This window comes from Cheilinus undulatus, linkage group 23, assembly GCF_018320785.1.
Source record: "Cheilinus undulatus linkage group 23, ASM1832078v1, whole genome shotgun sequence".
Lineage (NCBI taxonomy): Eukaryota > Metazoa > Chordata > Actinopteri > Labriformes > Labridae > Cheilinus > Cheilinus undulatus.
In genome coordinates, this window is record NC_054887.1 from 5,131,023 (window position 1) to 5,152,037 (window position 21,015).

At 39.5% G+C, this 21,015-nt stretch overlaps 1 protein-coding gene across 7 annotated transcripts in view; it reads right to left on the bottom strand.

Moving 5' to 3' along the window:
* Positions 1-20,293, bottom strand: part of cald1a (caldesmon 1a) — a 127,210-nt gene extending 106,917 nt beyond the window's left edge. For all 7 annotated transcript variants that reach the window (XR_005991554.1, XR_005991553.1, XM_041780505.1 and 4 more), the window contains exon 1: positions 20,180-20,293. The gene's annotated coding sequence lies outside the window, so the exon portion shown is untranslated. The remainder of the gene's footprint in view (positions 1-20,179) is intronic.
* Between the last annotated feature and the right edge of the window lie 722 nt (positions 20,294-21,015).

The window sequence follows — 21,015 nt, forward strand, 5'->3', positions numbered from 1 at the left end:
AAGTCTAACCTGAACTAATAGGGGCCCATTTTCCAAGGTGGTCTCCCAGGTGGCTGTCACAGACGTGAGTGGCACTGCGGGGCTCAGGCACACTGAAACTCATGAAAAATCTGACGGGACGCATGCCAGACTCCATCATACTTGCAACGCAGACTCTTTGATAACAAGAACCCATTGTTCTGGAGGGGGTGTCTGGTGTTGTGTTTCTCATTAAGGCAGGTTTAATGAGGCCAGACAGATTGGACACCCCATCTCATTATGAACTTTACCCCATTTATACTGTCTGAAGCCCCTGATGCACCGAACCGTCCACCAGCCATCTAAAATCAGTTACTCTGACTATATTCGTCTTAGAATTAAAGCATGTCAGGCCATGCAAATGCTAATACAGCACAAACAGCTTCACTTCTGTTATATTGCAGCCTGGTGCTACTGCCATGCTATGGAGAGGTGTGAGCCTTTTAAATCAATTAGATTTAGCACAGGTGGACTGCAGTCAAGGTGTAGAAACATGTCAGCAAAGATCCAGAGAAACTGGATCCTTCAAAGGTCTGAATACTGATGTCAATTTGACATTTAAGGTTTTTATTTTTAACAAATTGGCAAAAATTTCTAAAATTCTGTTTTCACTTTGTCATGATGGAGTACTGCGTGTAGATTAATGAGAATAAAAATGACTTTTTTTTACTGTAGCGTCAGGCTGCAACGTAACAAAAAGTGAAGAGAGTCTGAACACTATCTGAATGACCTGTGCTTGAGATTTAAGTGAGGTCATGATGGTTTATAGTCCCGAAGAAGACGCAAAAACATATTACAACACATACTGGCAATCTAAAGGGAAAGAACGACATTACCCATCATCCTCAGAGACATCTCTGTTAGAGAGAGCTGGCTGTTATAAGGGGTGTCAACTGTGTGATCATGATAAAATACAATATCGATATTTAGAAAATGATACGGTATTTTCCAATATCAGTAAACCTATCATGACCTTGATTCAGTTTAACAGCCAAAGATTTATATCAGATGATTTTATGCACTACTTTCCCCAAACTAATAAAAAAAAAAGAAAAACTTTGACAGTTTAATTTCTAAAAAGTTTCTGTACTTAATAAAAAACAATCAGTGCAACAAAACCACCAAACCTATGTTTTGTTTCAGAATGATTTTTAAAATGTTGCAAATGTTTATGATAACTTAAAACTGACAACTCCTGACTACACTTAAATTAAGAACATAACTATGAACATTTGTATTAAATCTAAGGCTGTCAGGGGTGCAGATGGCCTAGTGGTTTGAGGCGCGCCCCATGTACGCAGGCGTCCCAGGTTCAAGTACGGTCTGTGGCACTAATTCCCACGTTTCTTCAAGGGCTGGGAAATTAATCAAAATTTAGATCAAATTGCACTATGTCTATCTGCAATTTTTAAATCAGAAACATTGAGTTTAATGCATTTTTATTTTTGGTGCAATAATAAACCTACTCTTAAGCTGCTAAGCACTAAAAATGCGCTTTCATATGGTAGCTATAAAAAAATATACAGTGATTAACAAATGTATTAGATCACCCTAACCCTAACCAAAGTAAGGTTTATGCCACAGCTGCCCTAAATCAACAGCATTGCTAATTACCAAAATCATTTTTTATGTTTCTGCAATGGTTAATACACCAATATGTAGAAGCTCTTTAACCCAAATGATATTTTCAATGCTAAAATTTAATTATTATTGTTATCCATGAATTTTCAAATTTACTGATTTACAAAAAATTGAAAAAATAGTAAAGCATATTATTATTTTTTGATTAATATGTCAAATCATAGTTTTTCATTCCTGAACAGAAAAATGAGTTTTAGTGGTTGAATCTTATGCTTGATTCATTTCTGACTTCTTAGAGAAGCCCAGTGAGCCGGCTCAAATTTGGGTGAATTCAGTTTGAAATTCCTCATTCCTGTTCAAAATGGTAAAACGTGGAGAGCTGACTGAAAATGAAAGAATCCGCATTAAAGCACTTCATGATGCTGGATGGTCTCTGGTCTCTTTATTCTTTCATTGAGCAATTTTTTTTCACATATAACTGGCCAAATTATTGATATCAAATATCCATACATTCTTTAAAGATTTTAACCCATCTCTTTTCATGATGCCATGTTTTTTGAAAGAAAAACAGAAAAATGAATTATTTTCATGCACTACATGCAAGGTCACATTTTCTGTGTTGAATTATTACAGCCTGGGCTATGTCAATGATTACCAGAAAAATTGATTGTTATGCATTATTATTTCTTGTGAAATGTCAAATACAGACTCTCGAGCTGCTAGGCGCAGAAAAATTGCTTTTTATACAGTAGATATAAGAAATACAAATTAATATCTTATTCTTTCTTTGAGCTAATTTTTGATATGAAATATTCATTGATTTTAAAGATTTTGAATTTACCCTTGAACTTTGAATTTAAAAAGTTGAATGTCACTTTTTCATGATGACACCATGTTTATGGATGAATAAAAAGAATTATTTTTAATATTCTTTTAATATTCTATTAATAAGATTTTTTTTTTTTGCTTTTTTTCCCTTTTTTTTGCAATACCAAATATTATCTCAAACTGCTGAGGGCCATAATTGCGCCTTTTAAAAGGTAGCTATAAAAGTATTAAACATTATTATCTCATTCTTTCATTTAGTTATTTTTTCTCCTATAACTGGCCTAATTATTGATATCAAATACTCATTGTTTTCATTTAGATTTTAGCCCACTTAATGCCACTTTGTTGTCATAATGCCACTATGGTTTTCAAAGAAAGAAAATAAAAAATGCATTTTTTCAGTATACTACATGCTAAGTATTATTAGAATTTTCTTTTGCTGTTACAGTTATTACAGCCTGGGATAGCAGATTAGCAGCAACCGTGATTTTGATGCATTATTATTTTTTACATGTTAGCATGTTTTTTCTCCATGTGCCAAATATGATCGAAAAATCACCATCTGTTGGAGAGAAGTAATGATCAACTCCAAGGCAAAAGCCCTGATTGACACTCTGATATAATAAAATACATGTATTATGCCTTAATGGTAGTGAGATCAAAAACTGAAGTTTGAATGGTTTTAATGGTACATTTGTTGCACTTAACTGCTTGCATGTCGACAGTGTATTTTAGACTTACTGTAGGAGCTGAGATAGAAATAATTAATCAAAATAAAAATACAGTCTTGCCAAAATTCATACCATATACACGATCTCAGCCAAAATGATCAAAAAATAAAGAATAAAAAGTGCATAAATGCACACATCCTCCCCTAAGGGCTATTAGTGAAGTTGCAGATTTCTGATTTGAGCATAATTTGTTTTATGTTCAGCTGTGGCCTCCTGTGTGTGACATGCGTCATCATTAATCAGAAGAGAAGGAGCCATTAGTCTAAATAGGGGGGTAATTAATCCACACTCACACTCCATTAGACGTCATGCTCAATTTGTGCAGAGAGCTGTGTGCTGGGTAAATAAGCACAGCTCCATCTCATCTCCAGGAAAGCCCTCTCTAAACTAAAACACACAAGTGTACATTTGAAACAAGTCCGAAATTGCTGTCTGTACTGAGTTATTGTGTTCTTTCAAACATGAAAACTGAACCTGATTGGAGGATAATTGTACACGTATGTATGGCAGACATAAAAAATGGGACTGGACCTGGGCTTTAAAGCCTCCAACAAGGTTAAACTGCAGTAGGGCATACAGTATGAATCATCCCTTGCTCTAATAAGTACCATTTGGCTGTCACCTCGGCGGCTGTAGAGCTGCTCTATTACAGTAAAGCCCCTCCAGCACTGAGCCGGGGTTATTCAATAAAAACCTGACTGAGTGTTTCTCCCAATCACCACTGGCAGAGCTCTGATGAGGTAAAGAGCTCTCCTATGCCAGCTGCTGTCCCTACAGAGCACTGTCTGATTAAAATGGTTTTCTGAGGCTATATTTTTCTCCTCTTTGTCCTCTTGCCAGGCCGAAGAAAGCCAGCAAAAAGAAGAATTGACAAATTACCTAATGCATACAGAAATGAATCCACAAAACTAGATGTAATCTATGAAGTTCTTCAATAAGTAGACGGATGAGAGCGTTGGGTTTCTTCTTTTCTAAGAAATCGTAGGTATCCATGTCCTGAGACACAAAAGCCGACACATACCTTACATTTGTTTCTGGTGTTGAGGGACGACTGGCCACTCTACGCTTTTGATCTTCAGCCTTAATCACTCTCAACCTCCCACTTATCTTACTCCCCTGCCAACAGCTCAGTGACATGTGAAGTGGAAAGAAACGGCAACAGCGGAGTGGCCTCCGTAGAGCCGGCTCTCCCGTCCTGCTGCCTCGCCTGTAAATGCATTCCTGAGCAATCCTCGGAGGCTCGTATGTAAATGCCGGAGTATGCTTCTGATTAGGAGGCACAAAGAGTACACTCTATAAATGCACTCTTAAACAATTACCGCTGCTCCCGACTGCAGCCCCCGACACAGACCTCAGACTGCGCTGCTGCCTGACTGGCTTACTCGGGTGAGAAAGATGGATGTGGACCATTTCAAACAATATGCCTCGCCATGGGGCACATGTGGAGTCTGGCTTAAGATAGCAAGCTGAGAAAGGCTTCAGAGACACAGAGTAAAGAGAACTTTCTTTATAATGAAACCAGTAAATGTAGAGTTAACCAAACCAGTTAAACATCCATCATCCACACACCAGTGAGATATTAACGCTGCTATGATAAATACTTTTATTGGCCATTAATAACATGCTTTGATTGGTCAAGTTAGGGATGGAGATACACTACCTGTGTCACCTTGAGTTCAGATATCAACGGTTCATATTTTACTTGGCTGTTTGCAGGATGTGCTACTGGAAGTCACCACTAAAGGGCTCACCAGCAAGCTCAGGTCAGCTACCTGATGTGTGGGATGTAAACTAGAAAAATGGTAACAGTAGATATGATGATCAATCTAAGCTCAAAACCAACAGAATAAACATCAGTTATCAATAATAACATCACATCAGTTCAGACTGATGATTGGTGGTCAGCACACACCCTCTGCACTCCATTTCTTAAATATTTTTCTCCATATATGGGCGTAATGGTTCATTCTTTTGCTTTAATTAGCAACTAAACTTTCAGCCAACTTTGTGCATAGATGTGGTCATTCATCAGGACCCAAAATTAGATAAGCCAGATCCGATTTAATATCGATATCATGTCTGATATTTACAGTATTTTTATATCAGATATTGGACTGACTGTGCTGATCCCAGTTCCTACCATCATATTTCCCTCTGACACTACAGAGCAGTCAGATAACAATCCAAACATCACCTGTTTGTTTCAGTGTCAGTGTGATTTATGTGAGGAACAGTAAAGTTAAACATCTGTTTTAACAGTAACATGAACCGACCTTTCTGTTGGCCTGTCTGTGGTTTTAATACGAGGTGCAGCGACTCGTATTACAATGGCTTAAACAGCTCATGACTCTGTCCTTTTATGTCCATGATGATTCAAAGATGCAGCTTTGTAATGAGGTCAGAGAAGTATCACTGGAAACACAGTGCTTAAGCTAATTTAAATCAGTAGCTGTGTTTCCATTACCCTTAGAAATGCACAAAATCTAAAAAGTGCAATAAAGACTGGCAATGGAAACAGAATTTAGAAAAAAAAAACCCTCTCAAATATCACTAAAAAGTTTTTACGCCCTCATGAGGAGGTTTTCAGACATTTTGATATAGAAATATATCACAAAAGTGCAATGGAAACACTTTTTCCACATTTACACGTCACAGGACGTAATGCCTTAAAACTTATGCCTAAAACTCCCTTCAATCGAAACACACTCAAAGCGCAATTGTACCTAGTCAAAACTTTTATTTTGCAAAAAACTGTAATGGAAATGCAGCTAATGATAGAAGTGGTACTTCTGACAAATCTTTCACAGTAGAAGTCTGTAGTTGTTGTTTTCCTTGAGTGTTTTTCTTGTGAATGCTCACATCAGGAAATGTATTAAAAGTAGCAGCTTTCCCTTTACGACAATTTTTAGTGTGGAACCTTCATATCTGTTGCTACGTACATGGGCACCTTTGTACCTTACCAACAACCTCATTTTGTCTTGTCCCGTCATGTATGTGGCGGACAGAATGTCTGTCCAATCACCTTCCGAAGGTTTTTTGAGAAGTGCCCTTCCCAGACACTCTCTGTTGATCAGAGCAGTGCAACATCACTTCCCAATTTGCAATGTGACTGCATCCCCATTTGGGGAAAAACAGGCCCTCAGATTTAATGGCAGTAGGTTCAAAAACGCCGGTAACAACGCGATTAAAAGCCATTTTGTTGTGTTTTGTACCTTAAACAATTAAAAAGCCATGGTGTAAGGCAACTGGTGGCCTGCAGGCCAAAATTGGCCTGCCACCAATAATACCTGGCCCACCAGATGACATTGATTAAAAAACTGATTAAAAAAATATATAATTTGCTATCACAAAAATGACAATTCAACACAGATTTCAGAACATTAATTCAAAAGTTGTGACAAAATATAATGAAATAAAATAAAGCAGCATCTGCTTGACACTGGCTTGAGGTAGGAACTTAACTGGCGCATGTGTGCTCTGAGAAAAAGGAGAAAAAAGAAAAATCGCTCTCTGTGTGCCATTGTAACAGACAAAGTGCAAAATCTGTTTCATTGAATTAAAACATATAAGCTTGCCTCAAAGACCAGATAAATAAATAATAACAGCCTGTAGCAAATTCACTGATTTTAAATAAGTAACTTTATTAAATTGCGGTTTTGTACAAGATATAATAGTATAGATGAAAAAAAAAGTTTTTTTAGTAGGAAAGACAGGTTTTGCCCGATGAAGATGTAATTTTGGCCCACCATTGAGTTGGTCAGAAAATAATTTGGCCCACTTAGTTGCCGATCCCTGACATAAGGCATGTTCTGTTATTCTCAAATGATAAAAGCGTGTCAAAGAATAGTTCTGTGTCTTTTGGCTGAAACTAGAGAGGAGTAAAGAGGGCAAACGTTGGACCGGTTCTGTCTTTGTAATGAAGATAAGGCAGCAATCGATCTGTGACGGCAGGAGTTGTAGTCTACCTGCCTGTTCACAGCTTTTTTACACGTTCACTAACTTATCAACCACATTCAGGTGTTCAGATCCAACTCACATAAGGTATACGATGTCAGTTTATGACATGTCCTGTCATGTGATGGGACTGGTTGTCCAGTTTGACAGAGGGAGCCTGAACACACCCTCATATACAACTGTAATTCCATTTATTTTATACTGTTGCGATGCAAGTTTTTTTTGTATAAATGGCCTACATTATGACCATCTCACTGGCCATTAAATTTGTACTCCAAATAACCGTTTAACCGTACAGTTTTCATATTTTATGCTATGACCCAAACTTTCCCATCGACTGCTGTTCATATTTAAGGAATGTTTTCCCCCAGAAAGTGGCGGGGTCTATGGGATCTTTTCCAGATGAATGTGAAATATATCCACACGATGGAGATAAGGCATGTCAGGTAGGATTGCGGGCCTAAAATGAAAAAAAAAAACAACAACAAAAAAACAGTATTTGTACTGACTTGTAATTCTGACGCTAAGTCAGCAAAATGTTCCCGTTTATCCTGCTAATTGCGTGTTTCTCTAATTTAAGCTCTGTTTTTACTGTCCCCAATTGGCAAAAAAGGCCCAAATTGCCTTAATGGGACAATTTTACTTGAAGAATTTGATGAAGACATGGTAGAATTATTCGTTAGTCCTACAAAGATGCTAATGCATTCTTTATTGATTTTACAGACACCTTAAATAAATGTTCTAACATCGCTGGTCCAGATTCAGATGAAATAACATATTTTCTTCACTTTGAAGCTTTTCCAGAGAATGAAACTCAATTACAGTGGAGTTCTGACTCATGTGAATCTCCATGTAAGGACAAAGTGATTGTTTTATGTGTATGAGGTAAGTCCTCACTTCCATCATTACCGCATACGAGCCCCCGCTCGCTCTCGCCAGTTCTCACTCCCATGATGGCAGGCGTCCAATCAGGACTCTCCGAGCTGTCCTTCACATTCGCCATACACGCTTCAGCACCTCTACAGCCAAGAGCATAAATCCACCGAGCTTATAAGTGACCTGCACACTGCCCTGTCTGTTTCCCCCCATGCAATTCATAGAGTGGTTAACCTCGCTCCCTGTGTAAACACATGACCTCACTGGTCATGTGTTTACACTCAGTGGTATTTTTCACACGCACCGCTGGGATTTACATCACCTTATTACCTCCACGTTCCCTTAATTCCCCATTACCCGGGAATATGGGGGTTTTAAAGGTGATTTGACAGGCTCTTGATTAGCCGTGTTTGTTTAGCTCTGGGACGCCACGGGAGGAAGACGAGAGGCTGAGAGGAGGAGGAGGAGGTGAAGAGAGGACAGGGGGGAAAGAACGGAAAGCTGGCGAAGATAAGAAGTAGGGTGAAGAACGTTATAGCAATCATTTATTTTTTGGAGAGAAGGTCTGCGGCGGAAAAGATTGGTGTTAATGGAAAGAGAGAGGGGTAAGAGAAAGGTAATGTAGCTGTTAGGACAGACGGGTAAGGTGGTTTCTCTGCCACAGGGACACACTGTGCACGTCTGAGGTCCCAGTGGGAGGACGGCGAAGGAAAACACAGGGCCAATCAGCTAACAGAGACATTTCCTGTGCTTGTTTTATCAGATGAAGAAGAAGCCCAAAGGCTAAATGTCCCTCTTAACAATGTTGTACGCTTCTCTGAATACCCTGCTTTGGGGGGAACAGAGGGGAGAACATGCATCTTTGTGGGATGACATCAGAAGCGCTGCTTAGGAGCGCTGACCTCACTCTCGCACAATCAATCATCCACAAAAACCCGAGGAAACGTAGATCACGAGAGGAGGAGAGGAGAGTTTTGCCTTTTAAGATATAAAGCTGCCTTCTGAATTCAATCATCACCCTCTGTAAAAAAAAACAAAAAAGAATACAAAAGTCCTTTTTATAGCTATGAAAATTGTAGAGAAGCCATGCATCTGGAAACTAGCAGATGGCGGGCCAATATGCCAATTACCAACACCGACATGCCATGCTGCTTATTAGGCAATGGAGCCTTGAGTGATAGCACTTTAAAGTCAGAGAAAGACACGAGTGAGAGGCTGATCTAACAAACCTTCTTCATCAGAGTGTGACTAAAGCCTGGAGGAATTCAAACGCAGGTCTTTCATGCCCACATGACTGCTTCAGTCAGGAGAATCAGAAAAGGAAGTAACAATACTTAGCAAGAATCATTGGCGAAAACACGCTGAACCTGAGGCTTCAAAAAAGGAAAAGATATGGGTATGTGGTGTGATAATAAAGGTTTAATTTGGATCTTTTACAGGCCAGGGAACGGGCTGTCTCGATGAGGGGAAAAATAAGCATGCATTCTCCGTCACCCAAGAGACAACCAGAGACTAATTGTGCAGAGAACAAATGCCAGAACATACCAAGAGCACACTGAATATTCCCCTACTGAACTTTTCCATGTCAGCTCGGCTGTTTAATGAGGAACAACAACGACTTTATGTCAGTTTAAAGCCTCTGGAAATTTGGCCTGGAATAGTGAAAATACCCAGGGATGCTGAAGCAAAGAGTCTCATTACGCATCCACAAAAATCTGAGTGAGCATAAATGATCTCTGCTGATTTAAACGGTTTGGACAATTACTCAGGACAGATCATGTTCTGATGGACAACTTCTTGTTTTTATAGATCTGCTTTGCTGCACACATAGTGCTAATGCATTTATGTGCATTTATTGGGGATGCAGGACATTACTGGATGGATATTTGCATCTGCAGATAAGGGACTTTCTGACAATATTTACCACTGATATACTGGCTATAGAGAAAGCTTTACAATGGCTGTAAATACCAGCAGTATGTTCAGTTAAGTTAGCAGTTTTAGGCAGGTACAGCAAACCTATATCAGCTAAAGTTTTTTCTTTTTTCATCCTTATTCTTGATGTCTTTGGTCTGACATATTTACATGTCAGTAAATGTAGATATCGGCTAAAATGACTGTTTCCCATAGGCTTACAGTCTAAAATTCCTGAATTATGCATGCATGTATGAAAGACAAGATTGGAATTGAACTTTTTTGCCTACCTGCTACATCAGGAGTAACTTTAGGACTGTATTAGGGCTGGGCAATTAATCGCTAATTATATTAAACTGCAATATGGCCTGCTGCAATTTTCAAATTGCAGAGTGCAATATTTTTCCATTTGAAACATGTAAAAAAAACACTTTGAAAAAGGTTTCTGTTGTAATCCGCATGTGGACAAAGTTTATTCAAGAGTGTAAATAATGATCATAAATTTTGCCAGTAGCTTCAGGCGCGAGAAACAAGCACGCAAGGAATAAAAAGACAAACGGGATCGTCCACCAGTTTATTGATCCCAGATGAATTAATTTTAAAATGATAAAATGATCGTCAGGTGACCTGCGGATTGGTTGCTCAGTCACAGTCTGTATAGGAACTGATTGTCTCTGATATTAACGGCACACCTGCCCCCACACACCTGTGAGGGGTTGTGCGTATTTCTGCCTGCTGTGATGAGAAGATCAAGAGGGAGTCGGTGCGGACATGAGCCCAACTGTCGCTGATTTTAACCACGCTTCCCCCTGGTTTATCAGTTTGCAGCGTGATCAAGCAGCAACCTCCAGTCCTGAAAAATGAAGCCAATGTGGAAGTGCAAAAAAAAAAAAAAAAAAAAAAAAAAATGCAATACAGTGAGTGTCCACTTGAGGCTGGCTGCAGGAAGTCCCATCTCTCCCATAGCTAATGTTTTCATGCGCTCAGGGGGTGAATTTTTTGTAGCATAATCGTTTGGTTATATTTAGGAAAAAACCTCACTGTATACTGATTGGCACATCTCATTTGATTGACAGATAGCTCTGCAGGCCGAAGCTACATTTCTGTCAACCAGAATGCTAGCTAGCTAGCTGACAGGAAGTTGAGCTTAGTGGGTGGGCCATATCATTGGAAACTGATATCTGTTTATGCCATATTTGTAGGTCGATTTGAAGGGTCGATATCAGTGGATGCCAAGGTCAAGTTGAGGCATCAGTGCATCCCTAGTGCTGATTCTATTTTCAGTGGAGACACCAATCTATGCAGATCAGACTGATCCAGACAGGAATGAGAACCCACAAAGCATCTGGTCAGTCAAAATACAACACAATGCTCCGACTCCAAACAGAGAATATAAACACTAAATCAACATTACATCACAATCTGTGGCACTAGCAACAAGTCACCAGTCGGTCAGATGGTCCCAGAGGTTACAATGACGGCATGGAGGAAATTTGGAGGTGGGAAACCAAAGGATTTTTATATGATACCACATTTTTCTAGAAAACAGAAACCTTTAAATCAGGGGTCCTCAAACTTTTTTAGCCCGCGACCCCCAAAGTAAAGGTGCCAGAGACCGGGGACCCCCACTGTACCTGAAGGTGGCTGACCACAGCCGTGCACATTCAAGTACAATCATGTGGAGACAAGGCCGTCCATCAGAAGGGAAAAAGAGCCCAGCCAAACTGGGGCCAGCAAAATCATGATCCATTGTAAAGTCGAGCTGTGGTATTTTATATTTAAATAACCACTCCTGTCATAGAAACAAATAGCTTTTTATTTCATCAGTGCAGTAAGTAGCCCTCTTAAAAATGTTAATCCTTTTCTTTAAAACAGAATGAAAATACATTAAAAACAGCTAGAATGGGTTAATAATGGCAAAAATTGCTGGGAAAGGGGGTGAAATTAGAGTTTAAAAGTAGCAGAAATGGGTTAGAAGTAGCAAAAAATAGCCAAAATGGTAAACATGGGTTAAAGTGGCAAAAACTGGCATATTAAGTGGTAAAAGGGATTTAAAAAAGTGGCTGAAATGGCATTATAGTAGCTAAATAGGTGGAAATTTGGTGAAATGGGATGAAAAAATTATATAAACTGGCAAAAAAGGGTTAGCAGAGGCAGAAAAAGTCAGAAATTGCATATTGAATTGGAAAGTGTGGTGTAAAATGTGGTAAAGAGGGGTTAATAGTGGCAATAATGGGTCAGCAGAGCCAACAATAGGCAGAGAGTGGCAAGATTTAGTTTAGAAGTGGCACAAACAGGCAGAAAAAAAGTGGTAGAAAGGGTTTAAAACTGACAAAAATGGGTTTTAATCCTCAAACGTGTTGATTTTGGCAAAATTGATGGGAAAAAAAAGTGATAACACGCTGAAATCTGGCAAAAATTGGTGTAAAGTGGCAACAGTGTACATCAAAAAACATTCCTGTTTTTTTTTTTAAGACATCTGGAGACCCCCCTCTCAGTGTCTCGTGACCCCAATGGGATCCCGACCCCAACGTTGAGAACCACTGCTTTAAACTACCTAATGTTCTCAGCTATGGTAGAACCTCAGAAATGTAAAGTAGCTTATTGTTTGCATGTTGTTCTAACTTTACACATGGTTATTATCACCTGATCTTGCTATTTTGCGGTGCTTCACTTCAGAGATGGATCCAGTGGGCGAGGCGAGGGTGAACGCCATGGTTGGAGGAAAACCACTGCAATGGAATGCTGCAGACACAGACTATGGACATATTTAAGAACATGCATGCTGGATTTATATCGATACTTGTCTCTGATTCTTATCAGTGCTGCTTTAATTTACTTACAGTAAAAACTTCTGCAATCAGAAGATAATTCTTGTACTTGTTGGCCATCTTCCCCCTGTTAAAGAGTTAAGAATTCTTTCCCAACTTGAGATCTGCCCATCCGTCCAAGCTCACCATATTATACAACTTAGTGTGCGGTTCTGGATGCAGCACATTCAAATTACATGCTATCAAATTCAAAGGCGAGGGGGGGAACAGAACGAGTACACTGCGGGGCTCCGATCCAGGACCTGAATCCCATGAGTGCTAGCTGCACGTCAATCACAATCACCTCAAATGAGCTGAACCCTGTCCCGTCCCCGCTGTCGTCCAGAAGACACAAACCTAAAACCTGGGACACTGATGACAAGGACGCCATTGATACAAATGAAACCGCTCATGTTTTCGCTTGTGGTTCTGCAGGCATGGTGGGACAGCATCGCTCTATAACAAGCTATCTTTATAGAACAAACAAGTCTGTGCAGAATTAAGCAAAGGGACAAAAAGCCCACAAGACAGGAAACATGCTTGACATAGTTTCATTGGTGTGTTATGAGAAGAAAGTAGAAAATAGCTCTGGCACCTGTTGTGCAGACACAATGTATGTTTGGACAGACATGTCGGCATGTGATCACTGGAAACTGAACCATGTTTGGAAAACCCCGATGCTGAACACAATATAGGTAAACATCTATTTCAAAAGGAACAGAACGGTCAGATCATTTGTGCTAGAAAGTCGCCTCTGCCAGTTTTCCACTCGATTCAAATTCAGTTTGCCACTCACTTGGCTGCCTCTGCTCAGCAGTGGTAAGAAACTATTGCCTTGCAAGGAAACTCTGGATTCTTGCTTTGGAAACTGATACTGCGGTTGATTATGAGTATCTTGGATCAAATCTATGACAAAGCAACCACATTTTCTGCATGCATGTTAACACATAACTGTACACAGACGGACTCATGAATTCCCCGCGCTTTAGCAAATGTTCATTATGATGAGAGTGCTGCAAAATAATGACCATATCCACAGTTTAGCTTTAATCATGTGCACAAGGGAGGGAGAGAGAGTCAGCGTACAGTAACTAGAAGCCTTCACCGCACTGTGCAGCCCAGAGCCAGACTCCGGAAATGCATGGCAGTGTTCCCTACATCCTGCCAGCCCAGCCCTAACCCTGGCCCTGGCTCACGCCCCACGCTGCCAAACCCCTGTTATCACTCTGTGCAATTACCTCCAGATTCTTCTGCACCCATATCATTCTGTGCCAGTTTTAAAATCCCCCTCTAAGCTCACTACAAAGCACTACATGCATTATAATGTAAAGCCTGCAGTATTCAGTGTGGGCTCAGTCCTAAAAATATCTCTGCCAGAGTATATGCATGTGAAAATCTATGCAAAAACTGGGAACAAATTTCCTAGAGCAGTAACTCCCAGTAGGGGGGCTAGTATCCCAGGAAACAGTCGTGCTGTTGCTATGGGGCAGTTAGAAACATGGCGAGGCTGAACTAATTTGACTAAATAAATATTATGATTTAGCATACATATACACCCATATAAAATCATCTGCAACAGCAGAACGTCACATGACCTCATCTATTTAGAGACATCATTATGATACTGGGGGATATTGAAGCTTCTGGGAGGAAGTTCTAGGTTTTCCTGATTTTGTTGAGCCCTGTGGAAAAAAATGGGACAATTGATCTCTTTCTGACTTCTCCTGTGTTTTTGTGGTATGAGTTTCCTGACAAAAAAATAACTCTTGTTCTTATTTATAATGTCTTACAATGAAGCACAGAATTATTTCAATGGACAAAGCCCTTATTGACTGTGCAAATGATTTTGTTTACTGTTGTACAACTGCAATTCCAAAACAGTTGGGGCACTGTGTGAATGCAAAAGTTTGCAAACCTCATATTACCTCTAACAGAACAAAAAGCACATGTTAAACTGGGACATTTAATTATCTGATCTTAAATCAGATGGCTGCAACACATCTCAAAAAAGTAGACACAGGACAACAAAGTAGGGATGCACGATATTATCAGTAGTATATCGGTATCGGCCGATAGTAAAATTTACGCAGATTTGTACGGCCGATAATATGACGTCATAATTAAGCGCACACGATGATGCCGGACGTGCGCAAACAACAACAATAAACAACATGTAAGCTGTGTGGGAGAAGTCTGAGGTGTGGGAACAAGACAGCAAAGTAGCTGTTTGCATCGCTTGTAAAGTACATCAGATGCGTGGAGGAGCTCAACAACATGCCTTTAACACCACCAGTTTAATTTTGCATCTAAAAAAAAAAAATGCCAACCTGATGACTACAAGGACTATAAAGAATGGCAAAACTTGGTGGCAGGGAAAACTCGGCAGCAGCCTCTACTTAAGTCATTCAACAAAGCTAAAAAATACAGCAGTGACCACCCAAAGGTAAGGAGCTGAAAAGGAAAATCATTGAATTTATAGCTCTTGATAATCAGCCTTTCAGCATGGTGGAATATACCGGCTTGTGATGCATTTAAAGTCCCGCTACGTTATACCTAGCAGGCGCCTAGCAACTGCAAAACATATTAGCTTCACCACGGATATATAGACATCATCACGTTTAGCCTCACTGCCTCCCTGGATAGATGAGGATTTTACTCTTAAAAAGTCTGTCCTACACTCATAGGAGTGCTCACTCAGCAGCCGCAGTTGCAGCTGCTTTTGATGACATGCTTAGATAGAGATAAAAAGAACGTGCATGTCGTCCTACGTGGCATGCGCGAATCATGGCAAAAGCAATGACGGACTTCTGAGTGCCGTCTCCTGTGCACACTCGAAGGTGCACGAAGGTGTGTCCAGCATTGGAGATGTGGGTGTCACTGTGTTGTTAGAGAGCTGTTTACAGTGAAATGCCCATTAAACTTGGTTGCTTGGTTAGTTTGTGCTGTTTAAAGCAGAATCAGGAGAACTACTTTAGTTGAAGTTTTATTTCTGTTCATCTTGGGTCTCAGAAATTTAGAATTATAATTAAGCTCTGAACTATAGCTAGTTCTTTTTTTTTTGCATTTACTTCTACTGTTAAAAATACATGTAAGCGTGTAATACACATGTAACCCAAAGACATTACTGTAAGTTTGTCATTAGTGTATGGCTGTATTTGAAAAAAAAAACAACAACAACAAAAAAAAAAACAATATATATCCATCAGTTCTGATAAAAATCAAATGTTTTGTCAGTTTGTACAAAAATAGACTAACAATATTTAAAAAAAATTGTAGTACATGATAAAATTGGTGTTTATAAGACTGGAAAAAAATGTGATTAAATATTGGTATTGGATATTGGCCAAAATTTGTTTCAAAATATCGGCATATTGGATATTGGTAAGAAATCCAATATCGTGCATCCCTACAACTAAGGGCTAGAAAAGTAAGTGTAACTAATGAATAACAGCTGGAGGAGCATTGTGCAATTACTCAGGTTAATTGGCAACAGGTTAGTAACATGACTGCATATTTAATGAGCATTTAAGAGATGAAAAGTCCAAGTAAAGGTGGACAGAGGTTCACCAATCTGCAAAATAATGCATCTAAAAGTTCTGGAACAATTTCAGAAAATTATAAAACTGCAAAAACATGGAATATCCCACCATCTACAGTCCATACTATCATCAAAAAATTCAAAGAATCTGGAGAAATCTCTGAGTCATAAGCAGGGGTCCTCAACTTTTTCAGCCCCCGACCCCCAAAATAAAGGTGCCAGAGACCGGGGACCTCCACTGTACCTGAAGATGGTTGAACACAGCCATGCACAATCAAGAACAGTCATGTGGAGACAAGGCTGTCCATAAGGGGGGATAAATGGGAGAGCTCTCGAGGGCCCAGCCAAACTGGGGACCCATGGAGGTCAACAAAATCCTGGTTTATTGTAAAGTCGAGCTTCAATGTCCTAATTTTATATTTAACCTGAAAGAGTAACCACTCTTTTCGATAAAACATATACCTTTTTTAAATCATTTGTGAAGTATATAACCTTCTTGAAAATGTAAATCTATTCTGTTGAAAAAAAATAAACAAAAAAATGGGTTAAAAATGGAAAAAATAGGTAAATAATGGCAAAAATGGTGGAAAAGCTGGTGAGTTTGATCTTAAAAGTAGCTGAAATAGGTTAGAAGTGGCAAAAATTTATATAAGAATGGCAAAAAATAACTTAAAAACGGCAAAAATGGGTTACAATGGCAAAAATGGGCATAAATAGCTGTAAAAGGGAATTAAAAAGTGGCTGAAAAGGCTTTAAATTGGCACAAATGGGTGGAAATCTGGTGAAATGGAAAACTGTTTTGTGGTCATGTCAATCAAAATTTGAAATTATTTTGGAAACCATGGATGCTTTGTCCTGCAGACAAAAGAGGAGAGGGGCCATCCAGCTTGTTATCCTGGCTCAGTTCTAAAGCCTGCATCTCTGATGGTATGGGGTGTCATTAGTGCCTATGGAGCGGGCAGCTTACACATCTGGAAAGGAACTATCAATGCTGAAAAGTAGACAGAGGTTTTAGAGCAACATATGCTCTAGATGCTACACAATAGTAAACATGGCCCTGTCCCTACTTTTTTGAGTTTGTCACTGCCATAAGTTTCTAAATTAGAACATATTTTCATGAAATGTTAAATGTCTGTTTCAACATTTAACACAGCACCCCAACTTTTTGAAATTTATTTTTACCAGCTCAAACTCCTTTCAATTTTGATTGTGTAGAAATAAATGTAAATCCAAAATCTACCGTGAAGTCTGCTGCTGCCAACTGATTGAAAAGTATGTATGAACACACCACCTACATAAGAAGTCTTTAAAATTATATATTCCACTTTTTGGCTCCTCTTATGGTCTCCAACAGCTCTCCAAGACTCCCCTGCAGGGCAAACTTTAAGAGACCTTGAAAGCACCTGGAGACAGTGATACACAGTGATGGGTAAAGTTAATAGCTGAAAGTAACAGATGGTTCAAAGCTGGCTCAAAGAACTGGAAAATCAATTTAGATAAAAGTAGCACCGGTAAGGTAAAAGCATCAGATAAGCAATTTAAAGGGTAAGCTTCAAGGTTGGACGTGGTTCTGAAAGCAATGTATGAGCGAGTGAAGTGGTGATGCACTGGCTGATGTAGTTTGTGATGGATAAAATAAATAGCTGAAAGTAACAGATAAATTATCATTAGCTCACTGAAATAATCAGAAAAACTAATTTAGCCAAATGTTTCATGTTGTATGTGAAGGTAAAGGAAAAAGAGCTCTGAAAGTTAGCTCAAAGCACAGACAGGAAAAAGCTGTAAATAAAGGTTAGACATTCAAATAGTTAGCTTAAAGTAGATAAGGGACAAACAGAAGAACTTATTAAACATTTAGCTAAATTGTAAGCTAAAGTGTAATGTCCGATTTTCGAAATAGGTAGTTCTAAGTAGCCATTGGAGAAATATTGAAAAGTTTTAAATAAGTGAAAACAGCTTCATAAGCAAAGGTGGAGAGTCCATTAAAAAAACATTACCTGTTATAGCCTATGAACAGTATAAAAGTCTAAAGAACAGTTAGCTAAAGTGAAATATACAGTTCCAAAACAGTTTCACAGAACTTATTAAACAGCTAAATTGTTAGCTAAGGTAGAGTGTCAGATTTAGACAGAAGTAGTAAGTACATTTACAGAAACCACGCCTAAGTACCTGGACTTGAACACTTAAAGTAGCAGGGTATCAAAGTGTTAAAAGTTACTGGGTATCATGATGCATGATGTTAGCCTCTCGTTATGTAAGCATGTGCCCAAAGTTGGAGCCATGTCTGCATTTTTGTGATATTTGAACATAAATGAGGGTGACTAAAGTAAAGGAGAATGAAAACTATGCACTGACAGGTTGTCATGAGGAGTAATGAAGACATCTGATGAAACCGAATTTTCAAAATAATTTCAAGAAGAGTCATGGTATAATGAAGCACTCGTGGTGGCAAATGCATTTGAAAAACTTATCATTACGTGCATACTTGTGTATTTTTCTGTTATGATTACACATTGCTTGTACTTGATTATGCTGACTTGTATTTTCTGGAAATGTCAGCTCTCATGCAGGACTGATCAGGAAGTGGAGGGTTGTGTACCCTAAAATTCCCCAAAGTTAAAGTCTGGCACTGTTAGAGCAGCTGAGAACTCCACAAGTTCATCACATCAGTGTCAAAAAGTGACATAGGAAGCCATGTTAAAAGAAGAATAAAGTTGAGTTATCCAGATGTGCACATTAAGAAACCACTGCAGCGATTGCCACTCGTCGGTTTCCAGTTTTCCCCCGGATTCGTCTGCATGGGCACATCAGACAAAAATGTTAGAAACCACTGTACTGGGAACTGTTATGCTCTGCATTCCAGAGGCCATTCCAATCACCTGTCACCAGGTTGGATCTGCACCTTATAAGGAGTGAAAGGCATTCTCCTCAAGTTTTCCCAAAAACAACAAACCAGACTGAGTTTCATCAGAAACGACGACACTGTGCCTGAGAGCTCTCAGGACAGAAAAGAGCCTACAACATTCTCCACACGCTCCCATTCTCCATGCTCCCACTTCACTCATGCTACTATGTAATAAAGCTGAGATCAAAAGACTCGGTGGCCAACTCAAGTGCAAGGAAGAGAGCCTTTTTGCCTCGGGGGTGGTTGGATTGCAAAGAATGTGATACCTTGATTGGATGAGAGGTGGATTCATGTGAGCAGGCCCTTTGGCTTTGTCTGCAGGATGTGTTAAAGTAAAGGGCAGTTATGCACTGTGCCTCAGCATGATTTTATGGCCAAATGTGATCTTGTATCAGGGCTGTGCTCTGCTAGAGCCATGTGGGACCTTTCTTTGCTCACGGTGAACACTTTGCATGTCATATTTCAACAGGTTGACCCACATTTAACGACTAAAAACAGCTTTTCTGTGCGTAAAAATGAGTTTAAAGTATGTGACGTCAATGTTCAAGATGTTTACGTTTTCCGAAGTCGACACTGGTTGTTTCAGGAATTAGTCAGAGCTATTTAGGCTGCTGAGGCGATGAGAAACTTAGCTGGCTGGGATTTTTGGACACCCCCCCCTCCTTGCCCTGAAGGAGGGAGCGCGCATTGCAGGAGTGGACTAATGCTTTTCTTTGTGCTAACCCGCGGCTGACAAAGCATTCACTTGACAGCGTCACTTCTCGACGCTTTGGGCTCTCAGTCCCAAGTTTACTTTGCTTCTACGGAGCTACCGGTGCAGAAAGAAGCAGCGGCTCCACGCCAAGATATCCTGAAAAGTAGCAGCAGCGGCAGCAGCCCATGCGCACAGCAGAGAGCCATAATGTGATAATCTTCCATCGTCTAAAGATGCACCGGGTTTATAATTCGGAGATCTGTCCTCTTATGGCGGTGTACTACATGATAAGAGTGCAGTTTGCAGGGAGTTAAAAGTTGTTGCGCTTACCTGCGGATCTTTACGGGACAAAGTAGAGCTGTTGGGTCGAGTATGAGAGGAGAGGGAGCCAGTCTGCAGTCAGTCCTCCACTACACTCAATGATAAAACCAAACTGGATACCCGCTCAAGCCCCTCCCTTTAAGACATAATCACATATCTGCTCTTGGCTCAGTCGTCAGCCCCAGACTGCTCCCAAAAACGCAGAAATAGTTCAACTCATCCTGCAAACATTCACAAAACATGCCTAAGTGAAAATAAGAACTTTGTGAAGGATGAGTAGAAAAGTCCCAGAAAGTGAGAGTGACTTTGGGCAGAAAAGTGCCCTCTTTGGTTTTCCTTCAGGGGGCCTCTGAAAGAATCTGCCAGGACTGATCATATGAAAAGTTAATCTTGGACTAAAAGGAGAGCTGCTTTCTCACAGGAAAGCCAGCTTTAGTCTCACTGTACTCTGAACTCAGTAACATGTTTAACAGAAAATGATGTAAAATTAATTTATCAGTTATAAATCTGTGTTTCTGAACTTTTCCTTTCTGCCCAACTATGAGGCAAAAGGCAGTTTAACCACGAGTCAAAGGACGAAAATAGCCCTGGCTCCTGAGCAGGATGGAGGCAAAGATGTGCTAGATAAAACTAAGACAACAGACAAACAAATAGAAAAATATTTACTCATATGAATCTCATACTATATGCTCTATGATGTAATATAACTTTTATAACTGTCCTTAAAGATTTTTTCTATATTCACACTATACATACTGTTCACACTCATTTTACCATATTTTTTTTATATTATATAATACTTATATTATTATTCTAATAGATAATTTAAATCTTACCATCGTGTT